The sequence below is a fragment of the Zalophus californianus genome, chromosome 2 (genome assembly GCF_009762305.2).
Source record: "Zalophus californianus isolate mZalCal1 chromosome 2, mZalCal1.pri.v2, whole genome shotgun sequence".
Lineage (NCBI taxonomy): Eukaryota > Metazoa > Chordata > Mammalia > Carnivora > Otariidae > Zalophus > Zalophus californianus.
Genome location: NC_045596.1, coordinates 49,824,369 through 49,844,870, shown reverse-complemented (window position 1 = coordinate 49,844,870; position 20,502 = coordinate 49,824,369). Strand labels below are relative to the sequence as shown.

The window sequence follows — 20,502 nt, the reverse complement described above, 5'->3', positions numbered from 1 at the left end:
TTCTAGGCAAAAATCCAAAAGCTTGACAATCTGATCTGTTGGCAAAGCTATCTGGAAACAAGCATACTAAAACATTGCTGGTGGGAATGCAAAATGGAACAACACTAATGGCAGAGAATTTGGCAATGTCTAGCAAAATTTCATATGCATTTCCCTTTGACCTTACAATCTCATGTCTAGGTATCTATCCAAAATACATACTGGCAAAAATACAAACCAAGTGTCCACAAAACTATTCATTATAGCACTATCAAAACAGTGAAAAGCACAGACCACTCAAAAGTCTACCTATAACAGATACGTTGAATAAAATACGGCAGTGTTACTCAAAGTATAATTCATGCTCTGAAATCAGCAAAATCTAAAGTGCAGGTAATTTTACAGGACAAACACTCTGGCCTCTTCAGCAAAAAAAAAAAAAAAAAAAAAAAAATGCTACAGAAAAAATTAGAAATGGAGATGGAAACTTGCTCAGAGGACTCAAGAAACATCAACCATTCATCTATGTGCACGGAGCTTATTTTGATCCTATTTAAGCAAATTGTGTGTTCTGAAACAATGAGGAAATGTGAATGCCAATATATTTGGGTATTTGATCATATATACAATGGAATATTACTCAGCCATCAGGATGAATGCCCACCATTTGCATAGAGATGGATGGAACTGGAGGGGATTATGCTAAGTGAAATAAATCAAGCAGAGAAAGACAATTATCATACGGTTTCATTCATATGTGGAACATAGGAATAGCTTGGAGGACCACAGGGGAAAGGAGGGAAAACTGAATGGGAAGAAATAAGAGAGGGAGACAAACCATGAGGGACTCTGGACTCTGGGAAACAAACTGAGGGTTGTGGATGTGAAGGGGATGGGAGGATGGGTAACTGAGTGATGGGTATTAAGGAGGGCACCTGTTGTTGATGAGCATGGAGTGTTATACGCAATTAATGAATCATTAAACACTAAAAAAAAATTATCGTCAAGGATTCAGATGTGATACTTGATTCATCATTATGATTTTTAGAGAGATCTTATATTTTTAAAGATCAAACTAAAATATCCACAGATAAGCTGATATAATGTCTGATTTGCTATAAAATATGAGAGACATTGGTTGGGGCTATAGATAAAACAATTGAATGTGTCCTGATAATTATTGAAACTGGATGATGGGTGTTTCACATTCTTTTTACTATTATCTTTAATATTACATGTGTTTCAAAGTTTTGTGATAAAAATATTTTATCTTTTTTTTTTAATATTTTTTATCTTATTTTTTTATCTTATCTCTATGTATACATAATTAGATAAAATATTTTTATCTTATCTCTATGTATACAACTACAAAAATGTTTCTCTCATATACTTTTATCGTTCTACTTAAGGAATATGCATATATTTCAAAAAGTTGGTAATTTTGGTTATTATCTTTTAGTTTAGCATCAAAAGTCCATTCCCATGAAATAATTCAAAAATATTCTATGAGGATAAACAGCACTGAACACTTCTGTCCTTATCAAACATTATGATGAGAGAAATTGTGTGATAGGAGTCATAAAGAACAATTTGGAAATTGAGAAATCTTCAGAAAACTAGGAAATAGACAAAAAACCAAGACTTTGTTTTATATTCTTTCACATAAGGCATATAAGAATATTAAAATAACTAAACAGCAATAAGCAAGACTTGTGACATGCCACTAAATTTAATTCCTATAAGCTCAAACATAGTAAGTAATCAAAATGTATAGAATTCAGTTGTATCTTTGCATTGTTATTAGAGAACAGGCTGGTATAGATTGCTTGTGACTCACATTAACAAGGAATTATTTTGTTATAGGGAACCATGAAGTACAACTAGATCACTGAAGAGGGATAGTATGTAAACAGTTCATTCTAAGAAAGTAATTAAATAACTCTTGTAAAAAGCTAAGTAAAGGGTACAGCAAGCATATCTTTACAGTACTCAGTAGCAATGGGCCAAAGAATGGTAGGTATTTACCTTTAGAGAGACAAAGAAATGCCAGTTACCTTAGATATTGCACTATCATTTTTAAAAAAGAAGGGTGCCTGGGTGGCTCAGTTGGTTAAGCGACTGCCTTCGGCTCGGGTCATGATCCTGGAGTCCCGGGATCGAGTCCTGCATCGGGCTCCCTGCTCGGCGGGGAGTGTGTTTCTCCCTCTGACCCTCTTCCGTCTCGTGCTATCTCTCATTCTCTCTCTCTCAGATAAAAATAAATAAAATCTTTAAAAAATAAAAAAAATAAAAAAGAAGTCTGATTCAGCTATTTATTCAGATAACAACGACAGTATGGCCCAGTAGTCAGTCACTAGCCACGTGTGGCTATATAAATAAAAATTTAAATTAAAGTTGAATAAAATTTAAAATTAAAATTTTTAGTGGTACTAGCCACATTCCAAGTGCTCAGTAGACAGATGTAGGTACAGATGTGGCATCCATACTGGACAGTACATATATAAAATATTTCCTTCATTGTAGAGAGGGTGCTTTTACACACATATTCTACAATGTACAACTCTACTACACATTGTAAAGAAAGTTCTATTATACAACACTCTCTAGAGAAAGTTCTATTACTCGCACTTTGTTAGTGAGTTCCTAACGCACTATAGGACTTGTTAACTGTTTCATTCTTGAATCTAGCCTAATAGCCGAATATTTTTATTTACTCCATTTTGTTGTTAATAACCTGATTATAACTCAGTTATAATCTGCCTGATTAGGTGCCTTGTTAGCACAGCAGGTAGCACGTCAGTCTCAATCTGCCTGATTATAACTCAGAGAGTAACAGCCATTTGGGTGAGGAGTGTACTTTCCCCTTTTTCTTTTTAACAAGTATACAGCATTTTATTAGTTACTGTAACACTTTATACATTCTGCTTCCATATATGTGTGTGAATGTGCATTTAACAGATACACATTCATTACAAGCAAAAGATGATGAAGGCCTTGAATCTCCTTTACTGCTCTAATCGTCTCCCTCTCAGCTCATGAATTTGCTAGTTCTAAAAAAAAAAAGAAAAAAATCAATGGAATCCTCTTTAATGGCTTTCTTTCTCTTACAGATTTCCCTCAGCAAATATTGTTAACCCTATCTCCAAAACATATCCTGAATTGCACCATCTTTCAACAAAAATCACACCAAACCAAGACAAAATAATCTGTTTTTTTAATTTACTTTTTCAAGTGAGTTAATATTTATAGATGGTAAAGTACACAAATCTTAAGTTTACAGCACAATTAATTTTACATATGTATAAATTGTATATAAATCTATATAGATATAAATTCTACATAAAATACAAATCTATATAAATTCTGTATAAATCTGTACAGGTACCATTCAAATCAAGATAATGGAACATTTCTAGCATGCCCCATCCAGTCTGCAGTCTGCCTCCAATTGTAATGCCTATTCTATGATTACAGATAACGTTTTGCTTGTTCTTAATATTACTGGAATCATACAACATGGATATTTTTAACTAGTTCCTTTCATTCAACACTAAGTCTATGAGATTCATTTGTGTTATGTGTATTGTATTTCACGTTTTCCAAAATGAATTCAAAGTGGTTAACTAGGGTACAAAAGGGAAAGAAGAAAGAAAAGAAAGAAAAGAAAGAAAAGAAAGAAAAGAAAGAAAAGAAAGAAAAGAAAGAAAAGAAAGAAAAGAAAGAAAAGAAAGAAAGAAAAAGAAATACAATTATATTCTAAAATTCCATTTTGGAAACATACAATTTATTCTTGCTGTTGATGGACTGTTAGGTTGTTTCCCGTTTGGAAGCTCTTATGAATAAAACTGCTATTAGCATTCTTGAACATACCTTTTGATGTTCAAATACATACATTTCTCTTGGGTAAGTAATTAGGAGTGAAACGGCTGGGTCATATGACAGGCATATATTTAGCTTGAGTAAATACTGCCAAGTTTTCCAAAGTGGTCATGCCAACTTGCTCTCATCATCAGTGTATGTACATGTCTATATGAAACTGACCCAATATCCTGCCTGAATTACCTATAATGGTCTCCTAACTGGTCTCCCTTCCACAACACTTGGCTTTCTACCATCCATTTGCCACACAACAAACAGAAAAATGACAGCTTATCTGAAGAATTAACTTTTGAACAGAGATACAAATGAAAAGTAAACCATGTGGATACCGGTAAAGGAAGAGCAGATGTGAATAAACCGATGCCATCTCATGACCCATACATGAGGAAGGCAAGGAGGCCTTTGTGGTTGGTGGGAAGTGGTTAAGACAGGAAAGCTGTGGAAGATGCAATCACTAGGGGTAGCCAGGGTCCAGATCCTGTAGGTCATATTGAGAAATTTAGATTTTTTTTTTAATGTGATGGAAAGCCATTGGAGAATTTTGAGCATGGGAGTTTACTTTAAATCAGTTGCATTATTTTTAACCCCCAAAATCACACTTTAAAAAAATTCACTTTACATATGCTATGATTTCCTTACCCATGCAAGTTAAAGAAACTAATATTTTTAACTTATTTTTGTGAATCATTAGTCCTTTAAAAATTGTAGAGGTAAAAAAAAAGTCTTGAATATGGAAAATCACCCTGAATAGATTACTGAAAAAGATTAACTTGTATATTTTCCCACATATCAAGTTGGTCAATTACTACAGCAATAGCTACTCAATGTCAGTATAGATTATTAAGGTTAAAAAATTTCTAAAACAATTGTCTTATGGTGGAATTTAGAAACAATTACCATCATGTGGATTACAAATAATTACTTACTCTTATTTTCAATTTGCAACTGCCACAGATCCAGTCTACTTTTCTCTAAACAGTCAGAATGTACTCACCCTTAAATCCCCATCTGTGCTCTTAGCCAAAAGTTCTTTAACATTTCTAGTATCCAGAATCTACTGAGAAACTCTTAAAAATAATCTATAGAGTTAAAAACTTTACCCCAAATTTCACATGGGAAGAAAAATATGCAAATATAGGCAAGAAAACACACACACACACACACACACACACACACACACACACACACACACACACACACACACACACACACACACACACACACACACACACACACAGAACTAGAAGAGAGGACTAGCCCTACCAGAAATTAAAGCATACTATAAGACCTCTATAATTAAAACAGTATGGTATTGAAGTAAAATGAAAAATAGATTAGTGGAATTGAAGAAAAAGCCCAGAAGTAGAATCAAGTCCATATGAAAATCTGATTATGATAAAGGTGACATCTTAAATTACTGGGGCAAAATAATAATAATAATAAGTCTAATTCCCCTTCCATATCTGAAAAATCTTACTCTCTGAGGGCAGAAACCTACAATCTTTAAAGGTCCTCAACTACTAGCCTGATACAGCCATCCTGACCCAGATCCTATTGCAATGATAACAAATTACTATAAACTTTGTGGCTTAAAACAACAAAAATATATTATCTTACCGTTCCGATGGTTAGAAGTCTAAAATAGGTCTTAAGAAGCAAATCAAAGGTTTTCTCTCTGGAGGTTTTAGGGGAGAACACCGTCCTTGTTTTTTCCAGCTTCTAGAAATGGCCTGCATTCTTTAGTTGTTGCCCAGATCACCCAGACCTCTAATTCCATCCTTAAATGTCTTCTTCTTCGATTCTGACCCTGTTGCCTCCCTAAGACACTAATGACTAAATTGGGACCACCTGGATAATCTCTCATCTCAAGAGCCTTAACTTAATCACACCTGCGTGACTTTTACCCACTTAAGGTAAAACATTCACAGGTTTCAGGGATTAGGATATGGACATCTGGTGGGCATGAAATCTGTTGTGATGTGTTGTTTTGGTTGAAGTCTATGCAGAAAATCTGGCCTCACACAAATATGTAGTTAAAGAAGGTAGACCCCCAGACATCCTTGGACCACACTTTGAAATTCACTGGTGTGGAGAAAATTCAAAGGAATGAAGATTAGAAATTAAAGTAAGCTCCCCCCTTGGGGCAGCTGGGTGGCTCAGTCAGTTAAGTGTCTGCCTTTAGCTCAGGTCATGATCCCAGGGTCCTGAAATCAAGTCCCACATTGGGCTCCCTGCTCAGCGGGGAGCCTGCTTCTCCCTCTCCTTTTACCCCTCCCCCTGCTTGTATTCTCTCTCTTTCTTGCTCTCTCTCAAATAAATAAATAAAATCTTTAAAAAACAGATCATCTTCATTTAGAAGGGAAAGAACAAAAGCAAGAGGAGAAAAAGACAATAGGAGCAAAAAATTAAAGAGGGAAAAAAGATAATTGGAAAAAAAGACGAGAAAGTAAAAATGGAAGAGTAGAAGGAGAAAGTAAAAAAGAAAATGGCAGGTGAAAAAAAAAGAAGGAAATAGGAAGAAAGGACAAAAAGAAGCAGAAGAAAATAACAGTTGTGTAAGATTAATAATAGAGATATTAAAAATAAGCATTCATGGTAGGACTCTACTAATGGAGAGAGTTATAAGATCTTGATAGTATTAAATGCTAGAGAAAACTTAAGTTTTTTTAGTAAAGGCCAATTGATTTGTGACAAATACTATAATGATTATTACTATAATCAATATTATTGGTAACCCTGAGATGTAAGTTCCTAGAATTGAATCATAATAACAAAAAGAAAAAAATTGCTTTGGGTAGAGGTAAGATATAAGCATAGATTTTTAAGCTATATTTAATTATGTTTAATTCATTTACAAATTTTAGCTTCAATTAAAGAGTTATACATTGCAATTGCCCAGTGAGTTAAATGAAAATAATTTGGCACAACTTCAATATCCAATAATATGGGTTTAAGTGGGGAGTAAAATTAAATGTCCAACAAGAGGGAATTAATTGGAACAAACTAAATGTTTTTCACACCTAAGTATAAAATTAAAATGCAGCCAAACCAGGAGAAGATAACTAATTGGTTTATAATGAATTATTATTTTTAAGTATAAATCACCAGGATTCCTAAACCCACTTATTTTCCTTTTATAATAAATTTTACTTTTAGCTTAATTCCTAACTTTTACTTGTTACAAATGCAATACTTAGTACAAAATAATTAAGATAAAAATGTGTGGAAAAAAAGTTGTGGGAAAATCACATGCATCCAGATACTGTCATCCATCCAGATATCACTGTCACCAGCTAGACCCCAAGACCTGACCTTTTACTGTCTACCTGCTTGCACTCATTGACCTTTGTCCCACATTTTTCCTTAAGCTCTTCTTTCCAGTTTATCTCTTAACTCAGTCCAAAGACTCAAGGGGCATAACATCCCCTGATGTAAACAAAAACTACCCCTCAAGCAATAATAACTGCCCAGACCACCCAGACCAGTTTGAATTTAATCCCCACTCATGCCTGCACAGATAAGCCCTGGAATGACCTCTGGAATGATCAACAATTACCTTTACCTCATTATAATACTAAAATCTCCCCCTAAGGAGGAGCATAAGCCTTATTTACATAACATACTATGTACATATGGGCTTATTTCTTTAAGGCCTGTGCATGACATTAGGCTTGCCTCTACATAGGACGACAAGGCTTCCCTATGTAAATATTCATCCTAACCCTAAATAAAAGGAACCCATTGACCCTTGCTTGGAGAGTCCCAGCCTTGGAAGTTATCGCCCATGATTTTATTTGCTGCAAGTAAAGTTTACTTTGTGTGACAAGTCCACCTGTCCTATCTGTGAGCAACCTCGAATTAGTTCAGTTACACCACCACTGGTAAGACCTTGATGTTAATATTTCCAAATCCCAGTCTACATTTAAGTAAGTTGTATTTATTTATTTTATTTATTTACATTATCATATTTTATATAAGCATTCCATCAGTTGTGGAATCTTCAAAGTGTTCTCCCTGAGATACTACTGTTAACATCGGTCCATCCAGTGCACTAGAGTTAGATATTCTGTGTTTTCCAACTAATATCCTGCTGTTTGGTATTAAAATTGGCCCTAGGGAAGCCTGAGGGCCTCAGTCTGTTAGGCTTCTGCCTTTGGCTCAGGTCATGATCTCAGGGTCCTGGGATCAAGTCCCGCATTGGGCTTCTCACTCAGCGGGGAGCCTGCTTCTCCCTCTGCCTGCTGCTCCCCCTGCTTGTGTTCCCTTTCTCTCTCTCTGACAAATAAATAAATAAATAAATCTTTAAAAGAAATAAAATAAAATTGGCCCAAGTTTATGTTACAAATAATAATATACATATACTTAAAATTGATTAAAGTACAAAACTGAGGGAAATCTAAAATAAAAATATGTAGAGATCCATAAAAATTTAGAAAAACCACAACACAATACACCTAAATTACCAATACTCAAAACACTAGTAACTGAGACTCAGTTTTCAACAATAATTATCATGTTGATCAATTTGTTTTCTCCTAAACTGCTTTAGGCAATTTGCAGGGGAAAGCCTTAGGAGACTGGAAGAGAAGCAAAAGTTAATATCACAATACTGTTCTCTCCCAAGGGCCGGAATAAATGATTTCTCCAGGAAATAGATTTATAGGGAAATAAGTTGCACTCTTTCACTCCCCAGATTGCATTCTCTTAACCTATGGGTCTTACCAATTAACCCTTTATGATTAAAAACAGGGATGTGGCTGTACCCCTGGGTAGAGAAGACCATCATTCTCTCAGCTGGTTCCACTCCCACTTCCTAAAGCCCTATACCAGAGAAAGCTTTTTTGAATATCATCCTGGGACCACTGGATGTGGTTTAGCTTTTGCCTCAAGAAAGTATTAGATTATTAAGTCAAAATATTACACAAAATTAATTTCAAGGCCACACTGCTCTCAAAGGCCAAGTAAAATAAAATAAAATTGCTTCCTAGAATAATTCCCATCCTAAATGTTATATCTTGTTGCAAATACTGATGATAGCTTATGAGAAATTTGATAATCAGCTCAATGGTGGCAGAAATACCTAAAAAGACCACAATATTTAAATGCCTGACATTTAAATACTATTAATTCCTCTCCCTTTTATCGAAGTCCAAGAAGAAATTAAAGTCCAAACTTTAATTCCACTTCAAAATTACTAAAAGCTCAAGAAATAAACTACAAAATAACCATCCTCAAATTCTTATTCTGATCACTCTCAGCCAGAGAGTTCTCATGGAATCCCAGGTAATTGTTCTTTAGGCTGTTTTTTCCAGGAATGAAAAAAAAAAAATTTAGGCTTTAAAGTTGAATTCATTGAACCCCAAGTCTATTTATGTTTTAAATTATAAAATCTTAAAATAACAGCGCCTGGTACATACTAAGAATAATCAATAAAATTATTATTATATGTACATATTGTTGAAAAGAGTCTTTAACAATTACTAGACATCTCTTGTCACTGCAATACCAGCCCTCTACCCACAAAATTAAAAAAAAAAACAAAAGAAATTCTTAAGTGTCCATAGGCAACATATTTTTAGTATTATCTTTATACTAATATTGCCAGAAATTCCTGTTATCCGAAGAAAGTTTCAGACCACAAAGATTTCATGAGAATGAAGGGAAAATCCTCTTGGTTTCAGCTCAACAGGGTACAAATTTGTCTGCGGGGACTGATGGAGTTCACAATCTGTATCAATGGATAGAATAAGTGGTTTGTTATATCACTAGGTTTACCCTATCTCAAGAAGTGGAGAAGGAAGATGGGGACTCCTTTCCTGGAAGGTGACACTCATAACGACTCATTCTCATGTAAAATGTGGAAGTCTCCAGATGCCCACAATCCCTGGCTCTTGTATGGTAAGTTCCCCGCTTCCCCATCTGGCATTTTAAACCCTTCACCACTGCCTCTTGCTCTGTAAATTGCCTGCCCCTGACAAACCCGCTTAAAAGCTTCTCCTCGCACTACTTTTTTACCCCGGCTGGAAAATTATCCTCAGCAGAATCTTGAATCAAAGTACAACTGATCCTTCTGAAATGTGTGTATCGAAATTCTGAAGAGGACCATAAATCGACCACAAAAATTTCCCTTTTGACAATTTTTCCATTTTCTATACCTTGAATAATTTCTAGTACTTTAACAGTAGTAGAAACATTTTATTTCGCCAGTGCTCTCTTTTTCTCCATTATCTCTTCTTTTAGGCAGGCTCCATATTTTAATCTTCTCAAGTTATCCCTCTTCTAAGTGTACTTTATTCTTTTTTCTGTCTTTGCTCTTTGTCAAGATAATATATTTTTAAGTTAGTGTTAGTATTAAATGCTCAAATAACTGAGGATTAGATTCTATCTGTTAAGGTCCTGCCTGGTTTCCCTTTCATATATTTCATATTCCCTCTGCCTTTCCAGAGAGTACTAACTGTATACATTTCCCTGGTGTGCTATTTAAGGTTGTGTGTCATATGAGAACTAATCTAAAAATGATAAGATATGTTACAATTATCTTTTCAGGCTCCTTCCAAATCTATCCCAATTTTTTTTTCTTACCATGTTAATATGTCCCATTCCTCAATGAATGATTAGCCTAGGCTGTAATTTATTGACTTCATGCCTGAAGTTTAACAGGGGAAACCTCTCAATACTCCTTTAGATCCAGGCTTTCTTGAAGCATCACTTCAGTTTACTCCATGACGTCACATCTTTTCTATTAGGTTTCTCTGACCCACGTCAATCTAGTAATAATACACATATTGCTGTCTTTATAATAGCATTTTAAAAGGAGTAAGTTCTGAGTGTATCTGCTAGAATATGAGCTCTATATAGAGCAGGGATTTTTGTCCTCTTTCTTTTATTTTCTTTCTTTTTTTTTTTTTTTACTGTGAGGTATTGCAAGTACAAAAAAAGTATTTTTCCAATGAATAAATAAGTCTGTATTTTTAGCCTGTCGTATAGATCTAGTTTGGCTCCAATGACCTTGCCTCCTTTTACGTAAGTCCCTTTTATACTCCTTGTTACTTCCCCAGTGTGCTTGCTGCTATTTCCGGAGTTAAAATAATCTCCTAAACTTCATTCTTCTAATGTCTTAAAATTTCTCTGGTGTCTCGAGTTCTTCTCTCTTTCAGTGTCAACAGTTTCTCCACAATAAAGCACCCATATACAAGTTTTCTTTAGTGACTTTGACCTTGGGATGTGTGGCACTCTCATTCAAAGCTTATTCTACTCCTTTCAATAAGAAGCAATAGTACCATTGAACTAGAGCCCCCCTGCTTCATTTATCTGTTCATCAATAAATATTCACCACTCCTCTATGAATGAACATGTTGAATAGCTTCTGAAGTCAACATCCACAGTCAAGGCATATATAATTAATAAATGAGACATGATTTGAAGCCATGTATCAGAAGAGAGATGGGGGTGGCCCTACAACTAATGGATATACCACATAAATAGAGTAAATTATCTCCTCTATGGTGTTTTTTCTTTGGTCCTAAATACAGCTAATAGCAAGATGAAGTGGAGCAATCATGTTGGCTACTGATTTAATATGTCAATTTAATGCTCAACACTAAAATTATAAAGCAAAAATCTCAAGCTCTAATTATTGCTTTGTGGCCCCTGTGACATATAGTTTGTCTTTGCAATTTAAAGTCACAACCTGTAGGCTTTGTTGAGAAAATACAGGAAGGGAAAGATCTCCCAGCAACCAGTGCATCCAAAACTTGTATACTGCTCCCTTTGTGGTAAGGTTCTATGAGACTAAAAGACTCTTTTTTTTTTGGTTCTCTAGTACCCAGCTGGGTTGTACTTACTTGGGTTACCTCTATTATTCATAGAGGTGTAGCTAGTCACGTTGGCTAAAAACAGCCACCATTTTCTCTCTCCCCCTTTGAAAAAAATGACCTTGTATTGTATCACTAAGTACTTAAAGTGTTGAACATATTTATTTATCTACCTGATATTTATGGGACACACCCTAAATGCCTGAAAGTACAGTAGGTGCTAGAAATTAAATGGTCCACCAAGACCACATGGCTTTCAGTCTAGCCAAGAGGCAGGCATTACATAAATAATAACACAATTGTAGCTAGTACTTTATCAGTTTGAAAACACAATTTTTTCACATTTTATTCCACCTCATTTTTCTATTATGTCTCACAGTCAATGGTATTTTACAATCTTTGAAAGCCAGGCACAGTCATCATGCAGTTGTCGTTGTAAGCATAGGACAAAGCTGTCCACTGTTGTCACTTAGGTTGAATAATGTGTGTGGTTGGAAATACACTGGCAAATTTCAGTGACATTTTAAATGACTCCAAAAAAAATAACACTATGGTTTACCCTGAAATTAAAAATGTTATTTTTTTCTACCAAAAGAGAGAGAGAGAGAAGCAGGGCAAGATAATGTAAATGAAGTATGAGGGAAGAGGTAGTCAGTAGTCAGATCATGATAGTAGCCTATGGACATATGTTAGTGAGTTTTAATTTTATTGTAAGTGCAATGGTAAACCATTGAAATATTTTAATTAGGTGATAACATGATCCAATTTGTATTCTAAAAGATCAGTCTGTCAGTGTTGTATAAGCTGATTGAGAAATAATATCAGAAAAGGAAACACTTAAGAGCCTATCAGTAATGTAGGATGGTGGAGCAGAGAGGCAAAATTGGAAAAGTTTACAATGTGGGATACATGTGGACATAGAATCCACAGGATTTGATGGTGAACTGAATTTAGGGGAAGAGAGAAAGGGAAGTGTCAGGATGACTCCCAGATTTCTGGACTAAACAGTTGGGCATATGATTTATAAGTTGGCTAAGTTTTACTGAGATAGATAAGATTGGAGGAATGATTAAGACCAAAAATACTGAAAACTGAGAACAAGAATACTTGCAGAATATTTTATTACTCACCCCTTTTGTCTGTCAAGGCAGTTAAGACTTGGAAACTAAACTGGCTATTAGAAAAGATAAATTTTAACATAAAAATTATTTACCAGTAAAAAGTGGTTAACTAGTAAAAGTAACACAAGTGGACTTTGAGAGATCTAGAGTCATATACACAAAAGCAGCTACTTCCTCTGGATTGAGGAGGAGAAACAATTAAGGCACTAAGAACTGGGAGACACTGCGGCCCAGCCAGACTCAGACTTCTGAAAGAGAGGAGAGCTGCCACAAGACACACAACCTGCAAGTGGTGAAGAAACTTGTCAGAAGACTTGAGCTGACAATAGTCTGTAGAAGTAACCAGCCATCAGGGCTGAAGACTGGAGCCTTCAGAAGGGCTGCTGGTGGAAAGAACACGGCCAGAGAGCATGGCTGGAGCTTGTCTGCATAGGCTCCTAGAGTCCCAGGCTCAATAATAAAAATAGAGACCTTAAACCTGGAAAGAAAGTATCTTCTTCCTGCTATCACCTGCAGGACCACTCTAGTGCTTTCTATTGATGAAGCTTAACATTTGGCCTGCTGGCAAAGCAGGTGATAGACCCCAACTCCGGTATCACAACGGAAGGTAGACAAGGGGAGATGAACGACTGATACACTGATAATTGGCACAGTCATTTATATATTAATCCCTTTGAGAATAACTTACTATAGATATTTAGTTACCTTAATTTAATTTACCATTTTTAAGGCACCAGTTGAATATAATGCTATCCTGAACCAACAAAAACAGACAGCTGTCAAACACAAACAACTCTGCACATTGGTAAGGAAAGACTTTATCAGAAAAAACTATTGTAAGCGAAGGCAAGAGATTTCGTAATTTGGGGAGGAGGCTATAGCAATGGGAAGAAGCTCTGACCACAGATCCGTAAGGGTCTGAAAGTTCAGGCAGGAAAAGGTTTTTCTGTTATAAGGAGTAAATAAGGCTAAAATGCATAGGGAAGTGGAATGAAAGGATAGTAGATATTAAATCAGAAAATGTTTTACCCTCAAGCCCCAAAAATAGCTTGAGAGAGGGAGTTAAGGAAGGTTGTATGATGAGTCAAGCTGAGGGTACATCAATATCTAAGGGCTTAGGGGAAGGAAAGAAACTTAACCAAACGTTGGTTAACAAGAACTTTGTTCTGATTGATCAGCAGGACACGCAGTTCAGCCAAGCATTTAGAAGACAAAAAAATGGGACTTTGGAGGGTCTGTGTCTGGCCCTGTCATAGGTAAACCAGTCTTATCCAGGTCATGTGGGGAGGGATGGTTCTTTCCAGAGAGGACTTTTCCGCAACACAAAAGTGTTGGAGGATTTCTTTAACCTTCAACCTTCCACGGTCATAAGGCTCAAAATTTAATACTGTCACTACTGATCTGTTTGGAAAATAAATACTGTCCTTTTTAGGAATGTTTCTACAATAAACAACTAAACCAAGTAAATCATTTGTCTTAATTCTTCCTAGTAAGCATATACAAAATTTTAATGTTAGAATAAGCAGAAGGGACCCTTTCAAATTACTTGAATCATACAGTTCAAAAAACATAAGAGAAAAGAAAAGGCTAGAACAACAAAGTTATACAAAAAGATTTTCATTAAAAAGCATTCTTTTGTACCAGATTTTAACTAAAAAAAAAAAAACTATAAGCTAAGTATTACCTAGTGCTTGGAACTCAGGACAAATCCTAATGTCAATTATGCAGAACAATATAAGAAAATTAAATCTATAATTAGAGCTCAGAAAAAATAAAAGAGGAAAGAAAATTAAGTGCAGAGTTCAACAAGGAGCTGTATTACTTAGTGCTTCCTTAGCTCACATTCTGAAAGACATCTCAAAGAAATGGTTGTCCTTTTGCCTTCCACACCTCTTTTTACTATTTTCACGCATAGACCAGAACAGAGAAAGGGAAACTGCAACTGTTTAGAAGTAGCCTATCTAACATATCCTGTCAGCATCTGGAGAGTGTTACTAAGAATATTTCAATATGGAATGCTAATATGACTAGTATTGTAATAACAATGAAAATGGTGGTGATGATGTTGTTAATGGTGACAATGATGATGATGATACAAAAGTACATATCCTAAGAAACCATAACTCTAAAGAGTGTTACCTTTCACAGGGAAGGAGAGATTTTAACATCAGTCTACAAGCCCAATATAATGTTAATCTTGATTTTTTCCCCTATGTTAATTTATTTATTTTAACTACATCTCAATTTTAACTACCATTTATAAGAGGACAATATTTTTTGACCCAGAAAGGCTATCGCAGGAGAGAATTAACTTAATTTGTGAAGCCCTTTGTAATTTCAAATTATCCTTAAATCATCCCTTTCACCCACTCTGGTAAGGAGATAAATCCAATGTCATGCTTTAGGAGCCAATTAACTTTTAAAGTCAGAAAGATATAAAATAGGCATGTACCTGCCCTGAGAGAATTTTGTTTATTACTCTGCCTTATAGAAGTTTCCAGGTTTAAAATTAAAATTATGCCTGCTTTACTATCAAAATATATTTAAAGTCACAAACTGTAAATTAGCCAGAAAAATGATAATACTATTTACCTCTCCTTGTTTAATCCTCAGTAGTAGGCTTTTATTTTGTCTGACTGAAACCCATAAAGAACTTTTCTTCTTTTTCTTTGTCATTACAGTTAGCCATATGAACTCAAAAGCACCAATTAATCAGATGCAAAGGCTATGCCCTATTTCTTTTTCTATCTGACCAGAACACAGTCAGTCCTGAGTGACTGTGCCTCTGTGTAATTCTACCCTTTCATCCTGACAATACTCAATAAGAGTATACTGGAGTCAATTTTTGAGAATCTAATTTGCTTCCACCCTTGCTTTACCAGTTATTCTAGAGCACATTTCAATAACTTCTCTTGTCTTAATATTCTTTTTCGAGAGTCAGCACTTACTTCTTAATACATTCTTCAACTGTCCTAAACAAATCATCCTCTGGATAACACACATCTTTCCAATATTTTCAGTTTATTTACCCCATGCCATTTGTAATTAATCCATGTCCACATAGCAACAACAGACCTTGAAGTTATTTTAATTACAAATCCATTTTGGTTTGAATACAGAATCTATGTAAGTTTCTATATTTGACACATGTAGAGAAATTCATTTTTACGCTATAGGAAATGAGTGAAGAGAATAGGTGGCTCCTAATATGGAGGATGGAGGCTGAAATTGGGATTTTATAAAATAGGAGAACACGAGACACTCAAATAACTAGAAACTACTGCAATTTGGTGAAGGGAAAGTTAAGGTAACCATATGGAATGGAACTTCTCATTCTTCTGATTGAAAATGCTCAAATGAAGAGAATTTGGCATGCGGCAAAGAAAAGCTGAGGCAGCTGTAGTATGTAAATGTGTCAAGCAATTGACACATTACAACAGAGGAGACATAACAGGAGAGTAAACGGTCATTTTTTTTAAGAGTCATTTTTATTCTCTGTACTAGTTACAGACTTTGCAGATCCCAGTTGTGGAGATGTACACACTGAACCACTGTGATGTAATTTAACTGTCTCAAATGGATCATTCATTCTTTTATATTTCTTGCCTAAATAATCCATACCAAACTTGATTAAGCAGATCCAACATTTCATCATGAAAACAACTTCAGAGAAAGGGAAGAATACTCTACACATTCATGAGTATAGTAGTCACAATTGTTAAGTGCCTAGTAATCTATTTGGCTGAAAGGTGCTATACAATGTAAGCCTATCATTTACATAAATAGATTACATCTATAATTGGTTTGCAGAAGTTTTCTTAAGAGATTTCCACTTCTTAATTATTTTCTCTGAGCTCCTTCTTGCAATAACCATTCATTATTGACAACACTGTAATGCAATTCTTTCTTCAAATAAAGGGTTTTATTGATTTAACTAGCAAAACACGTAACTCAGAGATCCATGGAGAATCTTCCATTATGATAAAGAAAGATAAAGCAAGCAAAAACAAAAACCCCATAAGACAATGAAAAGCATCCAAACACTCATGTTTCCTCTCATGTATTTTACATGGAAAGAGAGATCTTCCAAATGTAGATAAACCAAAAGGAAAAGAATGTTCACTTGACTTCCTCCTCTATTTCCTCTATTTCATTCCATATAGTACCTTTTCAAAGACTACAGACACTACTCTAGTAGGAGAGCTGATTGGAAATGAAATTTCTCGATGGTACATGTTGGACACAAGGACTGCAGCTCTGAGACTTTGAAAGATGGGTTTGTTGAAGCAAAAATCTCTCCAGGAGTGTTATTGGGAAAATTATACTCTTTATGAACAGATTTCATTAATGGAGGAAATCAAGCCTAGCAGTTACTTCTAGTAGGAGTGACAAACTCGGAAAAAAAGGGTAGGCTGTATTGATGACTAGTTTTTTGTTTTGGTTTGGTTTTTGGTTTTTGAGGGTTGTTTTTTCTTTTTGCTTTAAGATTGGTTAGATAGGAGGCGCCTGGGTGGTTCAATTGGTTAAGCGGCTGCCTTTGGCTCAGGTCATGATCTCAGGGTCCTGGGATGGAGCCCCACATCAGGCTCCCTGCTCAGCAGGGAGTCTGCTTCTCCCTCTCATTCTCCTCTGTGTGTGCTCTCTCTCTAACAAATAAATAAAATCTTTAAAAAAGTTTATATAAAAACAGAGATTGGCTAGATAGAACAAAGAAAATTTTATGTTGCTATTTCAAAGCTTCCTACCAGTTTTGTTGGTTTACTAAGAGAAAAAAAAAGTGTGTTTTTTTCTTTGCCATACATTTTTAGTGCAAATCAAGTAAAGAAGCAAGGGAAAAGAAAATTTTCTCTGAGAGATTAAGATTAAAGAAGATATTTTTCACTAAAGTGAGATATTACCTGAAGGTTGTTTGCTCATTGATGTTCTGTTTTTATTAGGAATATATAAGGTAGGCATTAATAGAAAAGTTAAATATTTAAAGGGGGGCAAAATTTGAATCCATTATTGTGTTTCTATAATTAATCTGTCTCACTTATTCTGAGATCTTGTATTTATGTACCCACTATTGCATAATTTCACTTTAGAACTTTTACCTCTTATTGATAACTTATGATAATTTTCATTTTTTCTGTATTTGATGTTAGCAAACAATCTGGGCATACTTATGTTTAATATTATCTAGTTGTACTTGGGTTTCAGAAAAAGACCCAAAAACATGAGACATCTTCTATAAGAGCTATTTATTTTCAGGTTAACAAAGTATAAGGAAATATTTTCTGCAGTTCTTACTCAAAAGCCCAAGATCTAAAATCACTCCAATGTAAGAATTCAACATTTCCTCTGGAGATTAAATTGATATACCCTATAACATAAGAATAACCTATAGGGCTCAACTGATTTTTACAGCATGCAAACAAATTTGAGTGAAAATCAGTGTTGAAAATCCCATCACAATTATGAAGCACAAATTCAGATCATGATAAGAACATACTTATTTAATATTATGCTAAGTGAAATAAGTCAGGGAAAGACAAATACCATATGATCTCTTGTATGTGTATTTTAAGAAACAAAACAAATGAGCAATGAATTAAATTTAGTAATCTTTTTTCCCCAAGATTTCAATGATTAGAATCCAAATAAAATCCCTTCTAATATAACTTCATGTAAATTAGTATTGAATTTATTACATCTCTTGTTATTTCTTCAGCTTAGGTACTATGTTGTTCAAAATCAGGGAACATAGGAACTATTTTATGACTGTCAAAAAAGTGATACATTTTTAAAATTTAAAAGAAACTCAAGAGACACTTTAATTCAGAAGCTATACTGTTCAAATGGAACCAAACTTGAACTTATCATAAAATATTTATCTAATTTGGATATCTTTGGATGTCATGAGCTCATATGAAATAGAAAAAAACTCATATCCAAATTAATATCCCTTTATTTGAAGGTATTTTTCTTAACTCAATCCTTGTTAGAATTCAGGAAATAGCTGTAACAACTTTTTTTCTAGATATGTCCCCTAAGGCAAGGAAAACAAAAGCAAAAATAAACTATTGGAACCATATCAAAATATTTCCTTCTGCACAGAGAAGGAAACATTCAACAAAACTAAAAGGCAACCTACAGAATGGCAGAAGACATTTGTAAATGACATATCTAATAAAGGGTTAGTATCCAAAACATATAAAGAACTTATACAACTCAAAACCCAAAACCAAATAACCCAATTAAAACATGGGCTGAAGACATGAAGAGACATTTCTCTAAAGAAGACATACAGATGGCCAACAGACCCATGAAAAGATGCTCATCATCACTTATCATCAGGGAAATACAAATCAAAACTACAATGAGATATCATCCCTCCATGGCTAAAATCAATAATGCAGGAAACAACAGGTCTTGGCAACGATGTGGAGGAAAAGAAACACTTGTGTGTTGGTGGGAATGCAAACTCATGCAGCCACTGTGGAAAACAGTATGGAGGTTCCTCAAAAAGTTAAAATAGAACTACCCTATAATCCAGTAATTGCACTATGGGGGATTTAGCCAAGGAATACAAAAATACTAGTTCAAATGGATACATGCACCCCAATGTTACCTATAATAGCCACAGTATGGAAGCAGCCCAAGTGTCCATCAATTGATAAATGAATAAAGATACGGTATACATAAACAATGGAATATTACTTAGCTATAAAAAAAGAACGAAATCTTGCCATCTATAGTACATGGATGGAGCATAATATTATGCTAAGTGAAATAAGTCAGGGAAAGACAAATACCATACGATCTCTTGTATGTGTATTTTAAGAAACAAAACAAATGAGCAAAGGGAAAATAAGAAAGAAAGAGAGACAAACCAAGAAATAGACTCTTAAATGTAGGAACATACTGTTGGTTACCAGATGGGATGTGGATAGGGGAAATGGGTTAAATAGGTAATGGGAATTAAGAAGTACACTTGTGATGAGCACAGGGTGATGTATGGAATAGTTGAATCATTATATTGTACACCTGAAACTAATGTAACACTATATGTTAACTGACTGGCATTGAAATAAATACTTAAGAAAAGTCCTTAGAAAATAGATATCACTCCCTGTTATGTTTTGATTATTAAGGATTCCTAATAAAGGCTAATAGAATGTCCTAGAAGAAGCTGAAGGGTACCAGGGTGCCAACATGATTCTATTATTTGCAGCTATAATTTTTTGACAGCAGGAATTCTAGAAAATAACTTTATTTTTTGCATTTAATATGGCCTTAGCATAGTACTTTGCACATAGAAAATACTCCACAACTATTAATTGAATGAATACTTCTGGGATTATATTAGTTTTCTATTGCTGCATAACAAATTACTACGAATTTAGCAACTTAAAACAACACATGTTACTATTTCACAATCTCTGTAGATGAGGAATCAGGTACAGCTTGGAGGCATGCTGTCCTCAGCATTTCACATAACTATAATCAACGGGACAGCCAGGCTGTGTTCTCATCTGGTGGCTTGCCTGAAGAAGATTTCATCTGAGGGCTAATTTAAGTTGTTGACAAAATTCATTTCCTTGCAGCTATATGACTCAGGGTCTCATATTTTTCTGACTGTTGGTTAGGGGATGCTTTCAGGTCCTTGAGGCCTTCCACAGTTTCTTGCCTTGTAGGCTTCTCTAACATGGCTGTTTACTTCATCAAGC

The 20,502-nt window shown here is 34.8% G+C and overlaps 1 protein-coding gene across 1 annotated transcript in view; it reads right to left on the bottom strand.

Moving 5' to 3' along the window:
* Positions 1–20,502, bottom strand: part of ADGRL3 (adhesion G protein-coupled receptor L3) — a 1,229,798-nt gene that overhangs the window by 242,617 nt on the left and 966,679 nt on the right. The window lies entirely within an intron of this gene.